This window comes from Paramisgurnus dabryanus, chromosome 6 (genome assembly GCF_030506205.2).
Source record: "Paramisgurnus dabryanus chromosome 6, PD_genome_1.1, whole genome shotgun sequence".
Lineage (NCBI taxonomy): Eukaryota > Metazoa > Chordata > Actinopteri > Cypriniformes > Cobitidae > Paramisgurnus > Paramisgurnus dabryanus.
In genome coordinates, this window is record NC_133342.1 from 1,563,374 (window position 1) to 1,572,700 (window position 9,327).

At 32.7% G+C, this 9,327-nt stretch overlaps 1 protein-coding gene and 1 long non-coding RNA gene across 4 annotated transcripts in view; both read right to left on the reverse strand.

Moving 5' to 3' along the window:
- The window catches only part of kcnq3 (potassium voltage-gated channel, KQT-like subfamily, member 3), a 62,516-nt gene that overhangs the window by 25,179 nt on the left and 28,010 nt on the right, over positions 1-9,327 (reverse strand). The window lies entirely within an intron of this gene.
- Positions 3,607-7,203, reverse strand: LOC135747122 (uncharacterized). Of its 3 annotated transcripts, none has more exons than XR_010531681.2 (4): positions 6,276-7,203; positions 5,801-5,875; positions 4,659-4,716; positions 3,607-4,537 (listed from the first exon to the last, which is right to left on the reverse strand). It is a non-coding gene; the product is annotated as an uncharacterized lncRNA (long non-coding RNA). The 3 variants fall into 3 exon arrangements; XR_012336919.1 differs by lacking the exon at positions 3,607-4,537 and having other exon boundaries at positions 4,548-4,716; positions 6,276-6,360; positions 6,562-7,203; XR_012336918.1 differs by lacking the exon at positions 3,607-4,537 and having other exon boundaries at positions 4,548-4,716.

The window sequence follows — 9,327 nt, forward strand, 5'->3', positions numbered from 1 at the left end:
TAAGATCCTCTGCTTTATACTTGTCTCCATTTTTTCTCTTTTAGCCAGTCTTTGAGAAGTTTTAATGCCCATTCTGTATTTTTTTGTGTGTTGGCTTCGTAGCTGTCATGCTCTATTTTTACAAGTTCAGTCTCAGTAAGCTGTCTGTGTCTTGTCGTGGTTGTCCAGTGTTTGTCACAAGATGGCGCCAAACAGTAATCTTTATTGATCTTTATTGGCGCGGAGCGATTTTACTCGTACAAGTAGTACCGGCTATGCGTTATTACTTTGGAGCGGTTATTATTTGAAAAGAACGAACCTGCAAATGTCTCAACTGACCAATCAGAATCAAGCATTCCAGAGAGCCGTGTAATAAGATTGGATAACAGTTTTTCGTTCAAACTAACTTTCAATTTAATCTCATGTGTAATCAGTTTAATGTTAAGTGAGTGTCTTAAGACACAGTGTCTTTCTTACACACGCATATTTTATCATAAACCTTTTTGACACACACACGCCTGTCTTTTATCGTAAACCCACGCACAAAAACACACACACAAACACAAACGTACACGTGTCTTTTATCGTAAACCCTTTCGATGTGAGTGTAGCAGCACACACACACACACACACGTCTTTTACATAAACCCTTCGACACGTGTGTAATGAATGCACAAACACACACGTGTTTTTTATCACATTCAATGGCCGCAACTGATAGTATAACACAGTCTCACCCCATGTCGTCAATATTTGACGACACTTGACCATTCGTCATATGTTGACGTGAAGGGTATACCTTTCGCGTCATTTTTTGACGAACTGGGGACTTCAATACTATTACGTCCGTTGCATTCTCTTTCCTATTTTATTACCATTTGCGCGTCGGTTTAGGGTTAGATTAAGCAAAATTAAACAGTGTACGCGAAATTAAACAGTTGTCACCTGGCGTTGGGGTTAGAGTTAGGTACGCGAAATGAAACAGTTGTCACCTGGCGTTGGGGTTAGAGTTAGGTTTGGGTAGGGATGTCATTATGTAAATCTAACCCTAAACCGACGCGCAAATGGTAATAAAATAGGAAAGAGAATGCAACGGACATAATAGTATTGAAGTCCCCAGTTCGTCAAAAAATGACGCGAAAGGTATACCCTTCACGTCAACATATGACGAATGGTCAAGTGTCGTCAAATATTGACGACATGGGGTGAGACTGGGTTGGATAGTAACACATAGTACTAAAGTACCAATATTGATAGAGGAGCATTGCTTTTTAATCGCAGTCTCTCTTCAAATCCAGCGTTCTTCTGAACATCCAAACACGTAGCAACTGTTATGATTCCCTCGTTTAATAGAAATGATGTCTCGATGAAAAACAATGGCCCGAATACGGTACGGTTAACGTTTAGCCATCCTTGCAGTAACTTGTTATGAAAACTAACTCAACTACACGTAATATGTGGGCGCGGTCTCAAGTTGAAGAGCTCATGAATATTAATGACCTCGATCAGTTCCACGTCACACTGATAAGCTTTTCAAACTGACCTGATTTCTCCGCTTCTTTCTTTTCAGTGGCTAGAGCTGACAGAGGAGGTGGAAGTTAATTTTCACATTCACGACACAACACAAACACATTTGGACCTAACACATATCAAAAAATACAAGTAAAAACGGTTTTATGTGGAAGGGCCTCTTTAATAAAGTAAAGAATGTATTTGTAACCGATGTACTACCATTGGTTGAGACAGTCCCCGCGTCCTAAATCACCTACATACCTCCACACACTGTATTATATATGAAAATCAGTATGTCTGAAATCTCAGTATGATAAATAAATGTTCTATTCCTTGAAGCCCAAAAAATGTATCTCTTGTGGTTAAATTGTACTTGTTTAAAGGATCAGTAGAATGTATAGGCATAGATGAATAATAATAGGATTTCTGTACTTGTCAAACATGATTGTTTCCTCCTTTTTATGTAAACCTCATGCATACAAAAGACGGCTGAAAAACAATCTCAACATGACGTTACAGTTATGATGTACACCCCAACATTAAATTACACATAAAATTAAGTACAATTTTGTTACAAGGCTAAAAACAAAGTTGTGACTGCTTAGTTAGCGCTATTTGCTAGTTAATGCTATATTGACGATACAGTTCTACTATTGACGATACAGTTACATTTTGCAGGTCTATACTGAAAAAACACACTCAGAAAACTTACCACTCAGAAACGTCCATTAACAATCTCCAAGCTTGATTAAAAAATGTATTATTCCTTAAATCTTCGTCTGTATCTTTGTTTGATACAAGCTCAAACATAAGGTCTGTCTACGCACGCACGCACGCACGCACGCACGCACACACACACACACACACACACACAGCTACTCGAACGAGCTGCTCTGAGAAACAGCCAATCAGAGCAGAGCTCAACATTAATATTCATGACGCTTTCAAATAAGGTAATAATAAACCATTTCTTTTGGGGGCAAATCCTACGATTGTAAATGGGCATCTCTGTATCATTTTTGCACGTTATGAAGTCACATACCTTCTATGTAGATATCGGAGAACAATTTAACATATTATTTCAATGCATTCTTTGGCACATTTAACACGTTGTTGTACATAACAGGTGAAAAAACATACGGGTCACATGACAATCAAACATGGTGGATGTAAAATGACCAGAATGCATACTGCACCTACACATACTATATGTTGCTGTGTTAGGGTGGTTGATGTACTACAATAAACAGAGCCATAAGTTTATATTACCACACAGCCACATTTTTTACTCTTATCAGTTTACAACTAAGACTGAATAGCCGGCATCTGTGAGCACAGCAGGGTTACGTTGTGTTTTCAAATCCTCTGCTTGGCGTCAGGTCCCGATCACACTGCCGGTGCTTATTTCTGCGATAACAACCTGCTGCCTATACATTATTCTCTATATATCAGTTGGTTCACCTATTCAAATTATGTTTACTTACACTGTCTGTAAAAATGGTCAGAAATGGTCCCTAGCTGTCTTCCTACACATATATATATATATATATATATATATATATATATATATATATATATATATATCTTTACCTAAAGGCTACATATTATGATCTTTTTAATATACTACCACAATGACAGCTACAGTAAAGACAATTTTGTTGGCCATTTTTTCTTCCATGGATAAAAAGGAAAAAGTATTATATGCACCCTCTAGTGTGCAAAAAGCCCAATGCTAATGTCAATGTAACATAAATGATACAAAGTAATAAACTATTTGCAAAAATAGGCTTATTTTTCACTCTTTGCTATACCTGGATCACACTTACAAATAAGAGCTAGAGTCTTACCATCTGCTTCCAAGAAATCTGCCTATAACGCTACCCAGGTGAAAAAGAAATATATTTAAATAGTATTTTTTGGGACATACTTAATATATTTAAAAGCTACTATACTAAATGCATATTAAATGTATTATATTGAACCCACTTCAAATATATTAAATGCATTTCAAGATATATTTAAAGTCAATTTTAATCTATTTGCATTATATTTAATATATTGAAATTGTGTTAAATTGGAACAACTTCAAATATATTTAGTGCAATTTAAGTGTACTTCTTTAAAATTCATTTGAAATGCACTTCTCATACACTTAAAAATACAGTTAGAATACATTTAAAGCTTAATTTAACTGTGCTTTAAGAACACTTTAATAGTACTTCAGCATATTAGAAATATACTAGCATTACATTAATAGAAATGTATTAGCATTACACTTCTATTTTATTATAAAGCTGTTTTTAATATTTAAAATGTTATATTAAAATCATTAAATTTTAAGACACATACACAGATTTTGAATACAGAACAATTTAATATACTTCATATTGTGTTGTGTACATTACAAAAATACCTAAAGTAAATTAATCAAGCAAGCACAGAGACATACATAATCTCTTGACCAAAGAGAAACATATAAAACAAATATCAGAGAAATGCAATTACAGAGCTACTTCTATCAAATTGTACAACATTAACATTAAATGTATTAATGAAAAGTACACTATGAATATGCAATCACTAAATATTCATAAGCAATGATTATATAATAATCATAATGTAATTCTCTGCATAAAAAGTTAATGAAAAAAAATGTTTAAGTGCAATTTAAAGATGGAGTGCACAATGTTTGAAAAACGCTTTGGAAAAGGAAATTGGGCCGACTACCAAAACACACTTGTAGCCAACCAGCAGTAAGGGGCGTGTCTACTAACTGACATCCTTGCCGGGGTTGCGTATGTGTGTGGTGGCTCTATCAAAAGAAGGTCCAGGATCTATTGGGGTAGAGGCATGTTTGTTTAGGTAATTTCAAATGTTAACATTGGCTTTCAAAAATAGTGCACTCCGCCTTTAACCAACTTAAGATAAACCTATAAAAAGCTGAACTAAAACACAAAACAGTTTAGATGTCACATGTTTAAGTGGAGGTTCACTTCTTCTTGCAATTCAGACACCGTAGTAATTGAAGACTGCTTTATCACATGGGCTGTGAAAAGGAAACAGAATATACCAATTAACCAATAATGAATGAACATTTGGATATCCATGTTTAAAATAAATTGGCATAGATATGCATGTATGGAAGTTTTGTTAACTTCTCAGTTTACCTTTTAAAGCTTTGACTGTGTCCTCATCAAGCGTGTCAGTTTTATCTGTCAGAGCACTCTACAAGTGGGAATGAAGATAGGATTAGAACAGGCTCATGAAATAAAGCAACCTGTGTGTATTACAGGATATGTTTTACATTGATAATTGTGTTTTATTTGAACCTAGATCATTTTCCATTGTTTGTCTACTGTGGTCTTGCAAACTTAAGGTTCACCTCTTGTGAGGGTTAGCAGGACAGATGAACCCAAATGCAGACGATGTCAGGGGGAAAACAGAAAACACTTTATTTATACAAAAACAAAAACCCACGAGGGGGTACACAACAAGAAACACTAAACACTAAACAGATACACTAAACTTGACAAGATCCTAGGTTTGAACTACCACACGAAACAGGGGAACAGAACAAAATGAACCTGCACAGAACTAAAGATAAACTGACATTAAATAGAATGAACAAAACAAGATAACGAGCGGGGAACAGGTGATGGGAGAAAACCAATGATTACTAATAAGCAGGAGAATGAGGGGGCGGGGTCACAGGACAAGACACCGGAGGCACATGCCAAACACAAAAACAAGGCATGAACCTCCACACAAGGCCAGGGACTGCCAGAACTCTGCCACCATGACAAAATACAAATATAACAAGACTTCAAGGCAGAGTCCTGACACCTCTGTTTAAGGAGATTTAAGGAAATCAGAAATGATGCCAAACAGGGCTCCAGACTGCTATCAAATGGTGGCATTTTGTCACCTAAATTTGAGAGTGTGCCACTGAATTTTACATCCGGTCGCACATGTGCGACCAGCAAATTTGACCTTTTTTTTGTGATATGACACTAATTTGAAACAGCACATTGTACTTTCTGAATCTATAATTAAAGTATTTATTAGTAATACAGTCTAAATTAGTAGACATGTGAATATTTGGTTAAAATGTTGTTTTACCGTGTGTGCCCCTAAATTTTCTGGTTGCGCCCCTAAAATTTTCAGTTGGGGGCCACTGTGCTCCTAGTAAAAAAAGTTAGTCTGGTGCCCTGCCAAATGGTGCAATGATGACTAGGCCAAGTCCCTTACAGCTTTACAATAAAAAAAACGTTTTTTACAAGAATAATTCAAAAGGACAGAAATTAGCCACCTGGAATGGATGTGTTGCAAACGTTTTTCTTCACTCCACATTTGCCCCGATTCAAAAATGTCAATAGCAGTTGATCTGAAAAACAACAGGCAGGTAAATGATGATTAATGATTTGTTTTCGTTTTAAGATTTACTTACCCCGAGTACAATATATTAAGACAATATAATATAATCAAACCCAGCCTCTGCAGTTTTACAATCTCTCATAAAAGTATCCCTTCAAACAATGTCATTTTTGTGTCCATATGTAATTAGAAATACATTTAAAAATATACAAAAAGACAATAAGGTTGTCAAGATTGAACTGATATAAACATTAGCCATTGAACATTACTGGAGTTATAATAACCATATGGTCATATCATGGTATTTTCAGGTAAGACAGCTCAAACATTCATTTTAAACTAACGTTACCGTTGCAAGAGAAACATTAGAAAAACTTAAACATGAAATCAAATAGCAACAACAAACTTACCACCAAGAATAAGTCTTTCTATGCGCTATATCTTCATTTGTTCCTGTCTACTTGGGATCTGGTTGGTCATATTTATGTCGCTGTGCTAAAAAAAATGAAAGGTTTTAATGATTTCTGAAATGCTTAAGAGAAATGCCTAACGTTAGTCAGAAAATAAAGATGTTCCAATTACCACACGCAACACAGACATAACGTTACATAAAGAAGCTGGGTTAAATGTAATGTAATGTTTTACTTATTTAATAGTTAACTAAATAAAGAAATGTGAAAATCTGTCATCACTTACCCTCGTGTTGTCTCGTTCATCTCCAAACAAAAAGCGAAATACTTTTTCCCTCAACGTCAGATCCACTAAAACTGCTCATATTTTAAATCGAGTTGTTTTATCTTAGTCCTCTGGTGAAATACGATCGCCGATTAATTAAATAAATACGTTTAATGCAGAGTCGCCATCTAATTTAACAGTTTATACGTTTAATGCAAGCAACCGCATGCACCGTGAACAACTGAACTAAACTGAACAAGTTTCAAATAGCACCGTGACGTGTTACTATGACAACAACCAATCAGGTTTAGTCACGTGTGTCACGTGTGTTGTTTGAAATTAAACACTAGCAAACGTAAGATTTTAAGCAAATCTTTGAAAAAATAGTTTATTATGCAATCGGAATGATATAATGTTGAAATGCTTGAGGAAAGTTCAATGTTAGCTTATTACAATTAATGAATCATGTTTTGAAAAAAGTATGTTTTATCCAAATATACTAAAACTTCACTAGAAGTACATTTGTGTTTAGCATATTTCTTAAAAGTGTAATTATGCATATATTTATTACCAGCATACTTTTAGTACACTTAATATAAATACATTAAAAATATTCTTAAGTTTAGCATATTTCTTAAAAATGTAATAAAGCATATATTTATTACCAATGTACTTCTAGTACACTTAATACAAATACATTAAAAATATTCTTAAGTTTAGCATATTTCTTTAAAATGTAATTAAGTATATATTTATTACCAATGTACTTCTAGTACACTTAATACAAATACATTAAAAATATTCTTAAGTTTAGCATATTTCTTAAAAATGTAATAAAGCATATATTTATTACCAATGTACTTCTAGTACACTTAATACAAATACATTAAAAATATTCTTAAGTTTAGCATATTTCTTTAAAATGTAATTAAGTATATATTTATTACCAATGTACTTCTAGTACACTTAATACAAATACATTAAAAATATTCTTAAGTTTAGCATATTTCTTAAAAATGTAATAAAGCATATATTTATTACCAATGTACTTCTAGTACACTTAATACAAATACATTAAAAATATTCTTAAGTTTAGCATATTTCTTTAAAATGTAATTAAGTATATATTTATTACCAATGTACTTCTAGTACACTTAATATAAATACATTAAAAATATTCTTAAGTTTAGCATATTTCTTAAAAATGTAATTAAGTATATATTTATTACCAATGTACTTCTAGTACACTTAATATAAATACATTTAAAATATTCTTAAGTTTAGCATATTTCTTAAAAATGTAATTAAGTATATATTTATTACCAATGTACTTCTAGTACACTTAATATAAATACATTTAAAATATTCTTAAGTTTAGCATATTTCTTAAAAATGTACTTAAGTATATATTTATTACAAGTGTACTTCTAGTATACTTTTAAAAAATATGTTTAAATGCAATTTAACGTATTTTTAATACACTTCAAATAAGTATGTTGGAAATGCAAATGTATTATAAACATACTATTTGTATTTTAAGTATATTTTTAATACATTAAATACTACGTCTTTTTGACCTGGGTAACACTTCAGGCTGTGTCATTGTTTTTCTGCACTGCTGTCAATCACAACATTGAGGGTGTGATATGCAACTTTCATAAATTGATTATAAGCACGCTCTCGCTCCTTTTGCTAAAAATAGCTAAAAATGGAAAACACGTTTTTGTTAAAATATCTATAAGCGGCTTTTAACTAGCTTTTGAGAAAGAAGGCTTTTTGCAGCACTTAGTAACATGAAAAATAAATACTGACATGACTGAATTCTGCTAAGGACATAAAAAGTAATATCAGAGTGTTGTTTTGTACAAAGTTAATGTTTCATTGTTTTAATGTTACAGTTATTTACAATATATACTATTGTGCAATATACCACACTCTAAAAACAAACGGTATTAAATAGCACTAAAAGTGGTTCTTGGCTCTTAATCACAGAGAAACCATTTTAAGTGCCATCATGAAGTACCTGTGGAGCACCGGTGTAGAACGATATTGTGTTATGTTAAACCATATGTGGTGATATAGTGGTGCCGTCACCCCGGTATGGTTCTACCATAAGTGCTTCATAGGTGCTATATAGCACTAAAAATGGTTCCTCTATGATTATAGTAACCATGGTTTTTGGTGTATTGATTAAAGGGTTAGTTCACCTCAAAATGACTATTTTATCATAAATCACTTACCCCTGTGTCGTTGTAAACCACCAAGTCTTCAAATTGTCTTCAAAACACATTTTTAGATATTTTTTTACAAAAACCTGGAGGCTTGTGATTGTCCCATAGACTTTAGTTTGATTTACAATTCTTTTCCCAGAAAGGAACAAAAGGTCCATGTTTCATCAGTAGTTCAATAATAATATTATGAGGTGTAGGGATGCTAAACTATTAATCGCGATTAATCGTTAGCAGAATAAAAATTTTTGTTTACATCACATATGTGTGTAAACTGTGTATAATAAATATGTATATATATATATATATATATATATATATATATATATATATATATATATATATATATATATATATATATATATATATAAAAATATGAACACATTCATGTATAATTTTAAGAAAAAAAATTATATATTAAGTATTTATATTTATATATAATATAAATTATACATAAATATACAAATGTATATACTAGGGATGCGCCGATACCACTTTTTTGGAATACGAGTACGAGTACGAGTACTTGCATTTCAGTACTTGCCGATACCGATACCGA